The sequence below is a fragment of the Aptenodytes patagonicus genome, chromosome Z, assembly GCF_965638725.1.
Source record: "Aptenodytes patagonicus chromosome Z, bAptPat1.pri.cur, whole genome shotgun sequence".
Lineage (NCBI taxonomy): Eukaryota > Metazoa > Chordata > Aves > Sphenisciformes > Spheniscidae > Aptenodytes > Aptenodytes patagonicus.
The window spans coordinates 14,024,142-14,043,758 of NC_134982.1; the positions used below are offsets into that span (position 1 = coordinate 14,024,142).

The following is a 19,617-nucleotide window of genomic DNA, read 5'->3' on the forward strand; positions in this document are numbered from 1 at the left end:
GGTTATTCAGACCTACACAGTCTTTCCCATTCAAGTCCAGGGGGACAAATTGTATTATAGCTGAAAGTAATGGCATCTCGATGAACAAGCTCTTCTTGATGCTTGATTGCACTGGGGCCGCTTCAAACGAATCCAGTTTGGGTTTGGTACATTGTTCTGAGCAGCCACGAACAAAAATCAGCCTTGTTAAAATATATCTCCTTTTCTAGTTGTAGAATTGGCCATCTTCAGCTGGATTTCATGTTTCTTTTCCACTGTTCGGTAGGGTTTGTTATTATTTTACTTCTTGTTGTGGCTGGAATGCAGCCTGACACTACCCGTCCTTTTCCTTTTAAGTGTTTGAGGAAGGCCGTCCCTTCAGGGCTGTGACATGTCTTTCAACAACCCGTGAGACCTCCTGCTTTGCCAATGTTTGCAACTTGGCCACAACAGCCTGGGAGTCACATCTGATCATAACTTTGGCCATGTTTTCAGCCACGCTTTTAACATGTGGCTTAATTTCCGAACTCTTTTAGAAAAATGATATAGGTTTTGAAAAGAGGCTGTAGAATATACCTTCTACTCCACCTGGGCTCTTTAATAATTCATGTACAAGGAGGGGTCCTTTTAATTCTTTTACTACTCTACTACTTATTCTTTACTACATGATGGTGTGCTTTCTTAAAATATCAGAACCTTCCAGGGCAGCAGATGCAACTTCACAACCTCTTTTCCACTGTGAAATAAGATGTGCTTGTTTTCGTTTGTATTTATTTCAGTGCTGCCTGTATTGATATGAGGTTGGTTCACCGGCACATAATGCAGCTTGTACTGTGTCGCTGTAATGATCTCACTGCTATTACCATTTGCCAGAACACTGCATGATAATGGGACCAATAAATCTCCAACCAGCTGGTGCTCAACAAGGTTTTGTGTAGAGGTAGATTGAGATAAACCTTCCAGGCATGTCAGCTGAAAAGCGAAACTGTCACTGGTAAGCCCAGGAGAAGCTTCCAAAAAAATAACTAGTTTCCCAGCTGTACAAAAAGTACAAGAATTTTCATCTGTTTTAAGCTTTTTTTACTAATCGCAGGATTGAAGACCAGGCCTATGGCTGGTCAACAGTTAAAGCTCTGTTATTGGAACTAGTAAGTGTTTATACATTCCAGCAATATGCATATGGATGGATAATGGACTTGCCACAAAGAATAATGCCATGTCTTACCCAGCAGCACTATTAATATTATGCCAGCGGTCTGGGTATTGTATTTCTGCATACCCCACCTCCCACTGGCCTGACAGCTCCCAGGGGCTTTGAATAGCTGTTTCGTAAAGTTCAAACTGGTGTTTTGTGGGGAAATTCTGGTGCAAGCATTGTTGGGGAGCATGATGTAAAGACCACAGTTTACCATCCTTTTTCTCCCACTCTGGCTGCAACTGCTAAACAGCATGGACTTGCGAGGCTTTTATCCTGCTGTTAAATTTCTACGGCCAGCAACACCACTTTACAAACAGCTTTTTCTTCCTTCCTTGCCTTTTACTGCTAGAAACTTTTCAATTTTGCCGATTCTGTCCTCAACAGAGTTCACTTTTTAAAGTTCATCATAATAAAACATCCCCTTGATAGCGTGGTGACTGTAGTCTATTAAGCAGTACATGGGTATCTGACCCTTTCTCACAGTTTCAACTACTGTCTGTGAACATCTGCTCATAACCATTGTAAAATCTTTTTTTTTTGTTCTAGACATCCTCACATGGTCTTCCTTTCAGAGCAGAGGCATATTTACTCTAATTTTACACCAATTCCCAGACATGGCTTTCCAAATCCTTGCAGAGCTTGGAGGTTTCACATCCACAGGTCTGACTCTGTGGTTATATAACTGTGGTTATAGCTCTTTATATTATAAACTCCAGTAACACATCAATGTAGCAAATGTTAACTGCCTACTGTAAAACATCCCCACGTCTCGGTTTCTAGCATCCTGTTAAAGCAATTTGTGACAGAGGGCTCTACTTCATTATTAGTAACAAAGTAGTGAAAATTATTCTACTTTAACAGCTTGTCTAAAGGCTCGTTTAAAAACATCCAATCCCTGCTTGGTCTGTAATTACTGAGGCAGCAAAAATGGTTTTAAAAGCCTCAGCTATTCCAGAACCCATTCTGCCTTTTAGACACACAGTCCAGGCGCATTTGGATAATATGTTCATGACCATTAAAATGAGCTTAACGCTGTTACTGTGTTTAGAATATGCCACAAATACCTGTTACTTCTAAAGCACTTTCTCACTGCCTTATGTATGTGGTAAGTGTCTCAGTTTACAAGCCATGCAGCCACCTGCTTTCTGTTCAGATCAACAGTACTCCTGGCTGTTTCAGAAAGGGGATTTATACTCCCAAAGCTTCCCACTTCGCCAGGATCATAGTAAATATCTCTTAACAGATGCTGCAGTCTAGTAACATCCTGCTGCTACATTCACATAGGAATACAAACATCAGACAATCGATTTAAGTCATGTTCAATGAAACTTTATTTATTAATTGATCATTGGGGTGATGGTCACCTGTCTCTCATTGTCGCTGTTTCTTTTCTTTCAAAGCTGTTGTTCTTTTTTAAAGCATTGTCCTTTTTTTTAATCCTGTGGTCCTAAGCAGGAATAAAAACAGTTCACAGAATAATTCTGTCTTCTACGTAATCAGCCAAGATTATGTTTTCAAAAAGTGCTATAAAATCCACGTCAACATAAGGATAAGCGAACACATGCAGCACAATCCCTGTCACGGTATTACAGTATTACAAGTAGCTGTTAGCACACTGAGATGTAGGCAAAAGTTGCCTCCCACCCTCTCCAACAAACTTTTGTTTCCAAAATCCCAGCCCAGCTGTCTTTTTTCCAATGCACATGGTCTTTTTAGGAAAACCCTTTGGGGTGTAGGTGTCCCTACACACATGTTCCTGTGAAGTTGTTTTTTTGTTCTGGCTTTCTACGTTAGTAAGCAATGTTACCTGTATTTTCTAGCACAGGACAAAGTCGAAGGACTGCCCCAGTAATACTGTACGGTGGTTTGAAAGTAGCTGAAGGGGGCCTCTTGGTCAGATTCACAGGTCTGGTCTGTTCTTCGGATGAGCTGGGGCTGGGTGGCAGCCTCCTGGTTAGCTTCACAGCCTTAGCCCTTCACCCAACGCATATTCAAATTTTTTCATGACCCCCCCCCCCACACCCCGACACACTCCCACACCCCTCAATTGTACTTTCCTTTTATTTAATTTTCTATTTACATTCAATTTTGACTTAATGCCATTATCTCTTATTAAACATTTTTATACACACACTTTATAAATATAGTCCTTATATATTTATAAAGAAGTGTAACTATGTAGAAACATACATTTATACACTTTGTACCCTCTCACATGTATCTTTATAAACACACACACACATATATGTATGTATATATGAGGGCCTTTGACATACTTCTGGAGCAAAGAAAAAGGCAGGGTTTCAGCTGTCAGCAGATACGGGGAGTTCTGAGATCACATGGGGTATGGCCATGACCATGACAAAATGGTGACTCTCACGGACAAAGGGAGGACTGCCTGGGTCTGAGGGATCTGATACACTTCTGGGCTAAGTGGGTCATATGGCTGGAAAAGGGGGAAGGGCTTCTGGGGGCAATGGTCATCAGACTTTTGAGGGGCAGGTCTTCCAGCAGAAGTCAGGGGAATGGGGCCTGCACCATCTTGGATCAAAGTTCTTCTTAAACTGATGCTAATGACATTTCCCTTGGTTGTAGCCTTTCCTCACCCTCTCTTCATCTTTCTGAATCACAACAGAGATCTATGTTGCTACCACTCAAAGAATGAAGCGAGGTATTTGACATAAATTAATCTAGGAAACAGTATATAGTAATCATTAGAGAGAGGATTTACATATAAGTAGTATTTTAGCATATATTAGTAATTATTACAGGCAGTTTGGGTTAATTTGGCATTACTTAGGCTAAGCAGATAGATGATGATTAGGGTATAGTGATGATACAAGACACATGAGGTTGGGCTTTTCTTGGAGGGAAGATTAGAAGAAATATCTTGAATGCCAAATAGCCAATAAACTATTTTTTATCTTCCTTATATTAAGACAAAATGGTATGATCATAACCAATGACCTTATATGGAAAAAGATACTGGTATGTTATTACTTAAAACAAAGGGGCCAGACAAGGATCCTACCTGTCCAGACCTTGTCATTGAACCTAGTAGTTTAGTTACTTACTTAAACCTGTGTTGTGGTTTAACCTCAGCCGGCAACTAAGCACCACACACCCGCTCGCTCACTCCCCGCAGTGGGATGGGGGAGAGAATCGGAAGGGTAAAAGTGAGAAAACACATGGGTTAAGATAAAGACAGTTTAATAGGTAAAGCAAAAGCCATGTGCACAAGCAAAGCAAAACAAGGAATTCATTCACTGTTTCCCATCGGCAGGCAGGTGTTCAGCCATCTCCAGGAAAGCAGGGCTCCATCACGCGTAACGGTTACTTGGGAAGACAAACGCCATCACTCCGAATGTCCCCCCCTTCCTTCTTCTTCCCCCAGCTTTATATGCTGAGCATGACGTTCCATGGTATGGAATGTCCCTGTGGCCAGTTTGGGTCAGCTGTCCTGGCTGTGCCCCCTCCCAGCTTCTTGTGCACCTCCAGCCTTCTCAGTCGGTAGAGTATGGGAAGCTGAAAAGTCCTGGACTAGTGTAAGCACTGCTTAGCAACAACTAAAACATCGGTGTGTTATCAACTTTGTTCTCATACTAAATCCAAAACACAGCACTGTACCAGCTACTAAGAAGGAAAATAACTCTATCCCTGCTGCAACCAGGACAACCTGGTAGTTTAGTTAAAACTTCCATCTTAATAGGTAATTAATATTTTTAAAACTAAGCTTTACTCTTAAAGTACGTACCTTTTATTTTTTGTATTTTTAGATATTTTTGCTATTTTTATTCACACAATCATCATCTACCTACCTTTCATATCACCATAGCACATGACTTTGCCCTATCATAACTGAAGTGTACTGTTCTTTATTTTCTCTTTGCATCACAATTAAGCAAAATTAATCTTTTAAAGGAAAAGCCTGCTCTCTTTGGATTGGCTTCCTCAAACTCTCATGATTTCCCAGCTAATGTTTAGGCGTGAAGAAGTAGCGACAGCAGCAATCTAATTTTTGGATCAAGCTGTGAACAGATGTAGATTTGGCTAAAAGTATTCTTGGCTTTTCCAAAGGCCATGTCTTGTTTCCTCCAAGAAAGAAGGGTCACACCATATGGAAGCATCCAAAACATGCTATTCATCAAACAGATTATTCTGTCCTAAATTATAAAACTCCTATTTTTATATCATGATTGCCCCTGATTGTTCTTGCTCCAGTTAGAGGTCTGAAAGTTTTCAGAAATTATCAGTGCCAAGTTTATTGACTGTTTTTATGAACCAGTACATACTTGCTCACAGGGAATGTTATGTATCACATGTTCACTGGAAGTGGAAATGTGACAATTTAATGGTACTATTCATATGGAAAGACTTCACCCTGCAGGAACAATGAATGTGCTAAGTGATTTGCCATGCTAAAAAACTCTGGTTACCTCAGGTTATCAGGGGGTTGAAAATCAGGAGATCAGAAAATTCCTCAAGACAAGGAAAACAAATGATACCAGATGTAACAAATGTGCTGAATGAGATCTTTTCAGAGATCATTAACTGTAAAGCTAGAGGAATCATAATGATAATCTAACCTATATACAAAGGCGATAGGACTCACCTAAGTGCAATCTTGAACAGCAGAGGCCTTTCAGAAAACTGTATTTTTAACATTTATTTTAAATGTTCATTCTTTCACATTTTTAGTTCAGCAACCTAGAGTGGGGCAGGAAGTGAAAACAACAAAAATAAAGCAGAGTGCCCCTGGCTCTTCAAAAGACAACAACAAAAAAAATCTAGTGGTCTCTTAGAAATGTAAAATGATCCCCTAGCTCCTTTTTGGTGCATTATGTCAGCCTGCTCTAAAAGGAGTCTAACCTGACTCCTCTGCTTGTTTGGTTGTATGATGCTGCAAGGCACGGGAGTGTATGTGGTAGACAAAAGGTCTTCAGGCAGAGCCACAGCTGCACTTGGCAGGTACATGCTGCAGGTAGGGGTGTGTTAAGGGGTAGTCTGGGTTCAAGCTGCCCCACAGAGTGTGTTGCGGAGTTCATGCAGCGGCACCAGAGCACCTCACAGGCACCTCATGCATTCTCCACAAGTACCATATGTGGACATGTGAGTGTACATATTCAAGAAGCTTCTAAGTACTGTTCTGAAATGCTCATGTGTTGGAAATACTTCTGGAATACTCTGTCCCTCCCAACGCCTATGATATAAGACAAGAAGCCTGGACTATGGAAACAAGTGAGTGCTTTGAGATTTACACTTGTTTGTATCTTTGCAATGATTTTTTAAAATATTTATTTTTCTTATCTGCCAATTTCACAATTTTCAGTGAAATATGGAAAAATATGCATAATAAAGCAGTTTGTAAAAATGAATCTGCAGTCCTGCAGAGGATTTTAAAAATTTGAACTACCGCAGAACTCAACTCGAACTGTTCCATGGCAGTGAGCTGTGTCTGTGAATACTATAATTTGAGCCACAACTGATTGTTTTGTCTCTCAGCTTGTCTCTCTTCTCTCCCTTTTCTAGTCACTTTAATGTATATTCTAAAAAAATGCTCTTACAATAAAGTTTGAGTTGCATGTTTGAATTTGATGGACAAAAGGGATATCTATTTTTAAGTAAAAGTAAACTTATCGTATGCTTTCCCAGATTTAACCTCCAGATACATCTTTCAGATGAATCATTGTAGTTACAATTAGACTCCTTAGTCATACAGTCAGAAACTGATAGAAATTTCCTCATGGTTCAGTGCTTCCTGATTTCCCATTTTAAGAATCCTGATCCAAAGTCTTCTGAATCTTCAACTGAAACATCCTACGTAGTTTATTTTGAAATAAAGATTAAACAAAACCTTTCTAAGGTCACTGGCTATCCTGTAACTCAAAATATGAAACTTTTTTACTGCAAGAGAAAATTCCAAAAGTATACAGCACATATAGAAAACATCACTATCAGTGCAGAATTCTACCAAGCTTAGGCTTCTTCTGGGAATATGAAGTTACTTGCTATACACTATGAACTGAATTATTCCTTAAGAAAACTTCTGTTGATCAGCTGTAGAAAACTGCCATGCAATTTGACTGAACTCGAAGGGACAGTAACAGTTTGTAATTCCTAAACCAAAAATAAGTAGGATGCGATGTCCCAAGTAAGATGAGGTGACTAGACCATTTTGGCGTTTATCAATATTCACACTTGAAGAAGTGGGAGAAAGATTTTGATGGTGGATGCAACAGCTGCAAGTCTCAAAGTCCTTGTACTTGCATGATTAGAAGGTATTCCTTCTTACTCATAACAGACAAACAACAACTTGAAAAGTAATCACAAGATTCTCAGAATGAAGTTTGTACTAGTCCAGACCATACCAAAATTGATAGTAAATCTTAGAAAAGGAAAAGTAGAGATTTAATTTACACTGAGTGAAATTTTTGGTTAGACCTTTCATCGAGACACACAAGCTTAAGTGAGCCGAAACATTTAAATAAGCTGTATCAATTTTAATAAAGTGTTTCAGAAGAGAAAGAAAACCTAAACAATATTCTGAAACACTGAAATCAGTCATCACAGATTTTTATGAAGAAAACTTTTACATTTTTGATATGACAGTTTCATAATTCACTTTATTTCTAAAAAAAAAGCTTTAAAATGAAATGGTTTTCTTTCAGATTAGACACCATTAGCTGAATGCTTTGTTCAGCTTGAAGTTTTGACTTTTTAATTTGCCAAAACGCAATTAAGAAAACCTGATAATTTCAATTTCTTTAAAAATAGTTTTCAGTATTGCCAATGAACTGAAAAATCAGTTATACAAAAGTCCAATTAGATTGTCTGCAAAGATATTCTTACCAACAGAATTACCTGTGGCTCTACTGGAAGTTAAGATAAAGTTTTAGGGCTAAAAAGTGATTATAAGAGGAGTCCATTGGATATGAAAGTTTCTTAGCAAGTAAGTTTTTACAAGGATTAAAGGTCATGTTAAATAGAACCATTAACAACCGGTATCTACCAGAACTGTGAGATACTATTCTCTCAGAGCGAGGTCATGTCCTCTTCAGTAAGGACAGGCAATAAAAAAGATAGGAAGGAGGAAGGACAAGAAAGTGAGAAACCTTGCTTCTCTCATTATTTAGCTCACAAAAAAAATCTGAATCCTTGATTTCATGATGTTTAATTAAATTGCTCCACAGTGATAACTTGAGGTGGGCGGAGGATTGCAGAATAGGTACAGCTACAGCTGACCAACCAATAAAAGATATTAAAATAACATGAGCCGGTTCTTTAAAAGGGTGAAGATTAGCCTCAAATGAACTAAGTTTAGCCTATCTGCCCATGCAGCAGGAATAAGTACAGACTCATGTGACAGCAGATTTCTAACTCAGAGCCAGGCTGAGGGGAAATGCGGTAGTTAAACAAGAAGGGAGACCAAACCAGGGAATGAAGGCATCCCCCCAAAAGCGTAGGGGACCAGTCAGGAAAAGGTCAATGAGAAAGTCTTTGTGAGTGAAGTTGTTAGCGCATTAGATTAGTCCAATTTATTAGTACAACCAAGAACTTGTGGTACAGGTGAGTTGCCCTTTGATCCTACCTTGTGAAGTCCTACAACCTCTCTGAAAGGCAGCTGTACGGAAGGAATAAACGGGAACCAAAAGTGGCGCTGAAGCTGAAGCCACAGAAAACTTAAGGTTTTCAGGGTGGAATAGATCTTTGAAAGAAGGGTATTGCATAGAGTTTGGGAAAAAGCCCTAACAAAATCCTGCCTGAAGGATAAAAAGTGTATTGATACGTATATATGCATATGCAGGTATATAAATATATAGAAAACAACTTAAAGTTTGTAAATTTGAGTGTCTGGAAGAACCAGAATATTAGCTTCAAACAAGACAAAACCAAGAGGTAGAAGGAACAAAGTATTTCTATTGTTTTATGTAATTAACCTGTGTCTCATTCTGGTGAAGAATACAAGCCTGGGAGACTAGAGGTTTGGACTGAAATCCTGATGCAACTGAAGGAAGTGGCTGAACTCCATTTGCTTCACTACAGTAAGGAATGTGTAGAAGTCAAACTTCCACAATCTCTAAATGAAGACCAGAGCTTTCAAAAGCCACCTTTGTTCCTGAGTACCCTGTTTCTGATAGCAGAGCTTCATTTGCTGTGGGTGATAATTCAGCTGGAGCCATGAAAACTCAACACATTTAAAAAGGATCTTTAGCTGGGCAACAAAAAAAGATGACAATCCAATGGAAATAGCTTAAAAACAGATAAAGCCCTGCTCAAAAATAAAGATGAAAATTCTGAGACCTGAACTATCCTTCTGAGCTCAGTCCACTGGAAAACGTTGCCCTGTCAAAGCATCACAACTTTCACAAGAAAATTTAGTCTGGCAGATTTCCAGTTCAGTTTTAACAACACAAAAAATGCTAGGATTGCCTATCAGTTTTTGCTCCTCGTTGCCTTTATACTAACTTTAGATTAGTTAGTAGATTAGCAGTTAGTAGTCAGCATTTCTTTAGATTTTGTTTTCCTTCAAGATCTGCAAGCTCCATGCCAAATGAGGATCCATGTTAATCCTTGCGTCAGACTTTAACTAGGCTGTACTTCATCACAGAAGATCGATGTGCACCCACGCCACAGACTTTCTATAGATACTCAGTGCCATGAAAAGTGCATATGGTAAATGGCTGCATTCATTACGCAGACATTCAAGCATTACTTGTTGCTTAAACTTGTTCACTGCCTGGGCAATCCATCTGCCTGCCTTGGGGAAGGGAGTGCCTAGTTTGTTATTGTTTTACTCTAACTCCTGAAACGCAGAGAAAAGACTACGTTTAGGAAGGAGACATTGCTTTATTCGATAGTGCGCAGAATCGGACACTCGGGGGAAGTTCCCCAAATCGAGTGCAAGGTTAAACAGAAAGCTTAGCATATTTATACACTCAAGTTTGCATAATTCATTAGTATGGCATATACGTCACGTTGACCCTTCTTATCTACTACATTTACATATTGCTAACATTACAAAACTATACTAAGCATGCGCGGGAGTCCCGAGTGGTCATTGGTGGTCGTTTGTGTAGGTGCCCCCTACTCATGCCAAGGCGCAGTTAACTTCAGGATGCCACTACGGATGTTATTTTTCCAAAGGCTTTGTAAGCATTCTATACATCCTTAATTGCTCAAGTCCTTGTGGTTGTTATTCTAAGTTCCTGTTACAAAATTCCATCCTTGACCTCGTGAACGCTCTGCACAATAGCTAAAACTACAACAACTAGAGCATATTTACATAAGGTTAGGTTTAAATTCTGCTGGTATCAATTCCCCCCTTTGGAAATCTTGAAGTTATACTAATATTCATCTTCAAGACTTCCATAATTTTGCATCATCATTATTTTACTATTGAACAAGTTTTTCATTAGAGCCTGCTTTATGCATCCGAAAAGAATACAAACTACTATGATAATCACGATTATTATTATTATTATATTCTGTATCAAACTTGCTAACCATCCAGTTAAAGTCCATCCACTAATTCTTTGAAGAACCTGATTCAACCAGTTGGTCCCCACTGTCTCCTTAAGGATTCTAGTACTCTGAGCTATTTCTTTCATCCTATTCAATTGCACATTTAATTCTTGGGTTACATTCGGGATATGTATACAACAATGTTCTTCACTAAGATGTAAATAATCACACAATCCATGTTCACGGGCTAGTAATAAATCTAATGCCAACCTATTTTGCATTGTTATTTCACTGTTGGCCTGTATCTGTTTGTTTATTGTCAGTAATCCTTCATTAGTAGCATTAGCCAAGACCTCTACTTGTGCTGTCAGGTTCTGTATGAGCCATCAGTTCTGAAAAGACATAGCCTGGGGGCTAAATAAAGATTCTAATGCCCACACCACCTTGACAGAAGTAGATGGTTCTTGCCATGGATCTTCAGAATTTCTCTTAACTTTACTCCATAATAGGGGAGTTAGTGGATTACTCCTCCATAAAGGACATAAAGTTAATATTCCCAAAGTTATCTGGTGAGTTAGACTTTGAACTCAGAGTTGATTGGTCCATGTACCACCACTGAGCACCCAGACCAAATATCCAGATGTGGGTACTGTAATGGTATTACACTGTATGTCTTGATGCGTCCTCATCGATGAACTGATTGAATAATTTCTGCAACGACATCCAACGGTCAAAGCCTCTAATATATGAGGTATGCTTGATATAACGCCAGGATAAGAACAGTTGAATATCTTTGTGCAGTTCCAATTCCCCTTTATTGATCGCCTATCGAGTCGGCCTATTCCTTTGTAATTAGTTAATTCTGACTTACTGGCGTTTTGTTCCCCTATCCATTCAAAGGACAAAAAGGTTGGTTTCATATAATGCCAGTTATCAGCTTTGGGACCTTTCCATACAGGCTTGTAATAATTTTCCTTTAAAATGTCACCTTTATTAGTCGTTCAATTCTGACTAATCTCTTGGACTTGTTCATGGGATTGAGTAATATCAGAAATACACAGACTCATACCTGGTAGGCCGCCCATAAGAGACACCTTTTTCCCTGTACATAGTTCATTTCGGTTATCACCTTCACTACTGCATGTCCTTTGCCAGGTCCGGTCTGATTTTGATTAATTACTATAGTATTGGCATTGTAACTTGACCATGTCATTCTTCCCCAACAAATGCCATTTTTAATAAAATGAGTGGCTCCAGCTTTTTCTAAAGTAGTCAGGATCTGACTCAAGTTTTGTAACGTTTGTAAGTCTGGTGTTAGGATCCTCCATTCGATTGGATTTTTACTTGATCTTGGGAGCAGGAGACAAGCAGTAATACTAGTGGTGTTATGCAATTTACCAAATCCTTGGAGTAGTTTCAATATCAAATTTTCTTCTATCGGGCTAGCTATTGTTGCTAAACTAAGTGTTCCCCAAATAATCAAAATTTTGGCCTCCATAATGCCACAAGAGCCAGAAACAAAACACATATTATAATAAATAATACTATCCCTCATGGACAATCTAACTCTGCATAAGAGGGTCCTTGTTCCCAAGTGCAATTCATTAAGTGTCTCTTTTGATCTTAATTTGTAGGGGGTTATCTGCTTGAGGCACCACTGTCCACTTATCTCCTGGTGCCGCCTTCTTGATCCTCGTGTAATGGATCCAGGGTTCGACTCCCTCAAGCTTCACAGCAGTGTATGTAGTTAACAGAATCCGGAAGGGTCCTTTCCATCTTTCCTTCATTGCTCCACGTCCGTAGGTAGACTTAATCTCCAGGTTGGAAGGGATGAACTGGTGAGTCAAGTCCTACGGGTGCCCTCGACAGAAAACCTGTGCAGAAACCTGTCAAGAGAGTGCAATACTTTCCCTAAAGATATTAAATATTCCTTAATATTTTGATTTTCAATTATTGTTACAGTCAGTGGCTCAGTATTGCTTGCCATATAAGGTTTTCCACACACAATTTCAAAAGGACTGACTTTGTCCTTCGACTTTGGTGTTATCCTTATTCTTAATAATGCTAAAGATAGGGCATCTACCCACCTCATGTTTGCTTCTTAACAAATTTTGCTAATATGCCTTTTTTAAGGTTTGGTTCATTCTTTCCACTTTTCCACTGGATTGTGGTCTCCAAGGGGTATGTAGATCCTATTTTACACCTAACACCTTCACTAACTCTTGTACTATTTTTGCTATGAAATGAAGCCCTCTGTCTGATGATATTCCTAAAGGTATGCCAAATCTCGGGATAATTTCTTTCAACAAAACCTTCACTACTTCTTTCGCTTGGTTGGTACGAGATGGAAAGGCCTCAGGCCAACCTGAGAATGTATCTAGAAGTACTAACAAATACCTGTACCCATTTTGCCGCGGTAATTCTGAAAAGTCTATTTGCCAGTAGTCTCCTGGGGTATTTCCCTTCTCCACATCTCCAGGCAGTGGCCTTGGTTGTATCTTAGGATTGTTCTTTAGACACAGTTCACATTTCCTAGTGATACTTTTAGCCGTTCCTAACATTCCAACTCCAAGAATATTGCATTTTAGTAAATCCACTAGAGCTTCTGCTCCTACATGCATTTGTTGGTGCACCCTCTGCATGATTTCCTTCATTACTACTGCCATCACAATGAGTCATTTGTCTGGGGTCATCCACCATCCACTTTCCATTTTAATTATTTTTAATAATTCAGCTAACTTATTGTCTTCTGACCCATAAAAGGGGGCGGTTCCCATTTGCTGGTACTTGTCTGGCACCAAGACTAGTAGCTCAGCCGTCCCTGCCGCTCTTTTCACGGCTTGATCTGCCTTTCAATTCCCAATTACTTCAGGTGTATTTCTGAATCTATGGGCCTTGCAGTGCATAATTGCTACTTGTTTAGGTAAATTTGTTACTTGCAGTAATTTTAAGATAAGTTCCCCATACTCTATGGGGTTACCTTGCGATGATAAAGAGTCCTCTCTCTCTCCAAATAGCCCCATGCACTTGCACCACGCTAAAGGCATACTTAGAATCTGTCCAAATATTTACAGCTTTTCCTTTAGCAATTTCCAAGGCTCTAATCAAGGCCACCAATTCTGCATTTTGAGCTGAAGTGTTGGCTGGGAGGGATTTTGCTTCTATCTCAGAATCCGTGATGACAATAGGTATCCAACTTTCTGGTGTCTTTCTGTCATAAAACTGCTGCCGTCCACGAACAATTCCAGCTCAGCTGTTTCCAGTGGAGTATTGACTAAATGAGGCTTTTTTACAGGTAGAATTGGAGTATTAAATTCGGACTGACATTCCCGCAAGAGTCCATATTGTAAGAGAGGTTCCAAACCTTTTCTCACCTCCAATTTAATAGGATACTGTTTTCTTCTTACTGGTTTAGCTCCTGCCTTGAGAGGTATCTTTACCGGTTCCATGGCCTTCGCTCTTCCCAGTATTCCTGTAGCCCATACGAGAGGGTTAACAGCATTCACCACATCCCCTGGCATGGCATTCAAACCTTCCTGTTGATCCCGATTATGATTCTGTAAAATAAACACTTGCGCCTCCAAGGCGTATTCCTCTGAGATATGGACACATATTTTTCCTTTTTGAAAGGTAATTTGAGCTCTTAGTTTAGTTAGAAAATCTCTTCCCAATAGAGGTAGTGGGCATTCAGGTATGTATAAAAATTCACGGGTGAAGGTCTGTTTTCCTGCCTCGCACCTGAGGGGCTGGAAAAAGGGCTTCACCTCTCGTTTCCCTGTCGCACCAACAACCGTCATCATAAATTTACTTAAAGGCCCTTTACAAGAATTCAAAACAGAATATGTAGCTCCTGTACCTACCAAGAAATTTATCATTTCAGTCCCCAGCTTTATTGTAACCAGAGGTTCTGCTGGGGAGTTTGAATCTACCTCCGGTCCCCATCAATCTGAGTCCCTGTCCCAATCCAAAGCCAGTAAATCTGCAACTTCCAGAATGGAGTCCAATTGTGGTCTAGGGGATCTCGTTCTCTCAGGGATCTGGGGACAGTCCCTTTTCCAATGGCCTTCCTGCTTACAGTAAGCACACTGATTTTTCCATAAAGGGGTTCTAGCTGATAGAGCTGTTGGTCCTGTATGGCCCCTAAATGGTGGACCTCGTGGCCTAGGACCCTTCCTCTGATTTTCTTGCACTATTGCTGCCGCCAATAGCCATGCCTTCCTAGTGTCTTTCTTCACTTGCTCTTTTTCCTGCTTCTTCTTTTCTACCTCCTCTGTTATTATACACTCTCCAAGCAACTTCTAGCAGGTGCTCACTAGAACAATCGGCCATTAGGACCCTCAATTTTCTGAAGCTTTCTCCTGATATCGGGATTTGACTACCCTACAAATAAGGTTACAAAAGTGAGGTTGTCTGATTCCCTCTCGGGATCCAAATCTGTCTACTGCCTGGCTACCTCGCACAATCTTTCACAGAAAGCGGAGGGAGTCTCTTCTTTGCCTTGTACAACCTGATAAAATTTAGACAAATTTTTGGGCTTCAGGATCCCATTCTTAATCCCAAACAGAATCCATTGCTGATATCCTGAAATTAACAATCTCTGAGTAACATCACTTGGATCCCAAGCGGGGTGATTGGTTGGCAAAAATTCCTTCAGTCTTTCACTTCCGTGCTGTTTATGCAATCTCTCATTTTCTTCCCTTTCCTCATACGGTTCTCCTTTCCTCATACGTAAGAAGGGTATTCATTAGTACTTGCATATCCCGCCAGTCGGGATCATGATTTTCAATTATAATCTCAATAGTCCTAGCTACCTTATCCAGGTCTTCCCTATAAGACCCTGCCATATCTTTCCAATTTTTAAGATCTGCTGTAGAAAACGGCACTTTCACATATACTGGGGCTCCTTCTCGCCCCACAGCTTGTCTAAGGGGGGCTTGTATAATTGGTTTCTTGTCCATCGTTCGTCTAGCAATCGGACTAACAGGATCGTTACCAGCTTTACTTTCTACATCACTTTCCTCCCCGTCAGATTCCAGCCGAGGCATCTCATCCTCCTGACTGTCTCATATTCCTTTATCACGCCCACTCATCTTTTGAGGGGCAACCAACAACTCCACATCCTCATCCTCCTCATTTTCTTTAAGCTTTTTACATCTTAACCCAACACTACATGCTGAACAACATCGCGACAACCCTTTCTGTCCTTTCTGATCTTTTTCCATTAATAACACATTCAAATCTTTTGAGACTAACCCACACTTTTTCCGGATTTCATAATTGCCCCGCAACGCAAAAAACAACTGGACGTATGGCACCTCATCCCATTTCCTTTCCCTTTTACAAAACAATATTAACTGCAAAATAGTATTATAATTAACAGTCCCGAGCTGTGACCATTTTTCCCCGTCTTCCAGGGTATGAAGTGGCCACCAGTCATTACAATACATAATTAATTTCTTTCAGGTAAGGGGATCACCCCCAAACTTATTCCAATTTCTCAGAATGCATCCTAACGGCAAACATTGGTAACGCTGCCTTCTGCCAAGGGTACATTACCCATTTTGATAACACAGAACACAAGCGGAACAAACAGACTAACAAACAGACCTTTAACAATTACCAATGCTGCCAAGAGAAGTGCTCTCAACCCGACTCCCCCTACTCCGATTGTCACCATAATAGCGTATGAGGAGATTTCCAATAGTCCAAAATTTAACCTTGTTATCCCTCTGATATGTTCCTAATAGTGGATACGATTTACTTGGGGGAACCAAATTACCTGACTGCAATGTCTCTAAGGACTTTGCTTCACTACTCATCCTCCGGCGGGGAGATCACAGATGGAGTCCCTGGAGAAATCCTCCGGTGCGCGCCGGAGTCCAGGCAGTGAGAGCTCCCCTCCGGTGGTACGCAGTGAGTCAAGGTCTAGTCCAAATTAGACGTCTGATCTGGATCGCCAGAAAACTGTTATTGTTTTACTCTAACTCCCGAAACGCAGAGAAAAGACTACGTTTAGGAAGGAGACATTGCTTTATTCGATAGTGCGCAGAATCGGACACTCGGGGGGAGTTCCCCAAATCGAGTGCAAGGTTAAACAGAAAGCTTAGCATATTTATACACTCAAGTTTGCATAATTCATTAGTATGGCATATACATCACGTTGACCCTTCTTATCTACTACATTTACATATGTAATATGTATATCTACTAACATTACAAAACTATACTAAGCATGTGCAGGGGTCCCAAGTGGTCGTCGGTGGTTGTTTGTGTAGGTGCCCCCTACTCATGCCAAGGCGTAGTTAACTTCAGGACACCACTACAGATGTTATTTTTCCAAAGGCTTTGTAAGCATTCTATACATCCTTAATTGCTCAAGTCCTTGTGGTTGTTATTCTAAGTTCCTGTTACAAAATTCCATCCTTGACCTCGTGAACGCTCTGCACGATAGCTAAAACTACAACAACTAGAGCATATTTACATAAGGTTACGTTTAAACTCTGCTGGTATCAAGTTCAGCTCAATAATTGCAAGCCAAGTCTCAAAAGAAGAAAAGACTGATAGCTGCAGCATGGCATTTCTGCAGCAGAAAGCTAATGCTGGTAATACAGACACAGAATCCATACACTGTCTTGCAGGCTGCTGCGCTCTCTAGAGGGAAGTCATAGCAAAGGAAACTGTATTCATTCCCAGTTTATTAATGAATTCCCAGGTGACTGCTGGAATAGTGAAAATATTACAGATGATGATGGTACAGTGTTTCAATAGAATGCAGGGAAAATTGGCTAAAAAGATGCTCTCAGGATCAAATCACACCGTTTCCTTTACTCCTTGCCAGCTCAGTTACCAGCTTTTCTTTCCCTTCTCTCTGAGATCTCCGTTTCCTTTCAGCCTTTGACTGCCAGTCTATGCCAATACCAAAGAATTCTGAAAATAGTAACACACAACAGAATCTGGTAACTAGTGAATGTATATGCAAACATAGGAGAGGGTAACACAGGAAGAATAAAATAATAGCTAGAGAACATCAGATAGTGGAAGATATGATGGCAGTTATGGGAGCTCCAGGAGGTTTATTTCCTCAACGAGCGTATTTTCATTAATGAATGACATAAATAAGGTATACTTAGTGAACATAAATGATATAAAGCAGTAATATCATGAGATTAGTACACCAAGTGCATTAAAAATGCTTTAAAAAAATAAATGCAATCCTGAGTGTAATTTTAAAAAAACGTATAGAAGGAGTGGCATCTCTGCGTCCGGCTTATTTCAGTATTTTAAAAGAGAGACCACTCACTGACAAGTAAAAATGGTTTTTTTTTTTTTCAGAATGTAAGCCATACAACATTTAGCATACTATATTAAGTTGAACTGGTTTTACTTTTTTTGTAAGTTTTTAATTTCTGCTAATAGAACTACAGTCTACTCTGTTCTTTATAGAACGACACAGAACCTTTTTAGTCAGGTAAACATACAGTAGGAACAGGTTTAACTGCAGTACTTACTTTTGCCTGGTAACAAAAAGTATGTTGACCCATGTCAATTCATGAATGCTTCCTGAAGAAGGACATGAAAATCCAGCATTTGCAAGCGTTTCACATATATTAAAAAAAATTAAATCCAGAAAGAAAGGGCGGAAAAAAGACCCAAAAGCAGAAAGATAAACAAAGAAAAAGCCTGTAAGGTTTACAGCTCTGACTGCAAAATATTCAGCCTGGCAGCTCTGGGAGAAATACAACTCTGTGTACTTGTACATGCTCTCCCCATTAGAGGAGGAGTCAGTTTTGCAACACTTACGTTCCTTGCTCGAGGCAAAACAGTGATTCTCTTCAGTACAAGCAATGTTTGGAGTGTGACAGCTTTAAAGGTAAGAAGTGTACTCTGGAGCACAGGAGAATGCTGTGCTCTATGCTTCTGCATCAGCAGAAAAAGAATATTTTTAAGCATCAGCTACATACTCTACAGGTTGTTGTGTCTCCTTTTAAATGCTTATTGCCTAGGATTTTTTTTTAAAGGGAAAACTAATACCCCATCAACATAAACTGCATCCATAATACTCTTTGTGCACCAGTAGTCCATGTTTTATATTCTAGAATAGCAGAAAAAAATAAATTATTTTTACAACAGAATGAAAGGTGTTGGGTTTACATCAAAAAGCTGACTAAACAGAAGGAAAAAAAAGGTCTTTTTTTGTAATTTTGTTAGCTTTTTCCTGTGATTTGAAAAGAGTTTCAGATTATGCAATAGGGCTTTGAATTTTACTGACATACTCAATTATTCACTAGTCATCCACCTCTACTTAACTGAAAAAATTTTTACATATTCTTATTAATGCATTCATTGAATCACATTTTTATCTTTTCTGTACTCATGACAGTGAACTGAATAGAAAATAAAATGCATGCATGTGTAGCGAAAATTCTTTGAAGCAAGAAGATTGAGCAAGAACATTCTTTTTCATAACGAAACGAGATTTCTGTGGTGTGGACGTTGTTATTAGAGTCAAGTCTCTCCAATCAAGGTCAGAATTGTTCACATCTTGTGACCAAATAGACATTCTGCAGACTATTTCAAAGAATCAGTAATCAGCTGAACAGTTTCTTGGCAAGACATTTTCAAGTAAGGAACACATACCTTGTGATCTATCCACACAGAGATTATAAAACTTAAGGTGTGTTTTTTCAGTATGGTTAGGGCTACGCCAGCCGCTGCTGAGAGGAACAGTTTCACTCTGTGCCTCCACCTGCGTTGCTCCTTTCCATCCATCATGTGTGCTGTGTTATCCATCTGACTCCATGTTAAGATAGTTCAGGGAGCGAAACTGGTGGAGGACAATTCCTTTTTTTTCCTCCTATTGTAAATTACTGAACAGGCTCACTCTGAGGTCAAATGAATACTGGCAATAGGGGAACAGAACACGTAACTGGCAGTAAAGACTCAGTTGATTGTATCCTAAAACTATGCCCTAAAATTGA

General features: G+C 39.7%; 1 protein-coding gene across 3 annotated transcripts in view; it reads right to left on the bottom strand.

Annotated features, from left to right (window-relative positions):
* PRLR (prolactin receptor) overlaps positions 1–18,333 on the bottom strand; it is a 98,887-nt gene extending 80,554 nt beyond the window's left edge. For all 3 annotated transcript variants that reach the window (XM_076362910.1, XM_076362909.1, XM_076362908.1), the window contains exon 1: positions 18,148–18,333. The gene's annotated coding sequence lies outside the window, so the exon portion shown is untranslated. The remainder of the gene's footprint in view (positions 1–18,147) is intronic.
* Between the last annotated feature and the right edge of the window lie 1,284 nt (positions 18,334–19,617).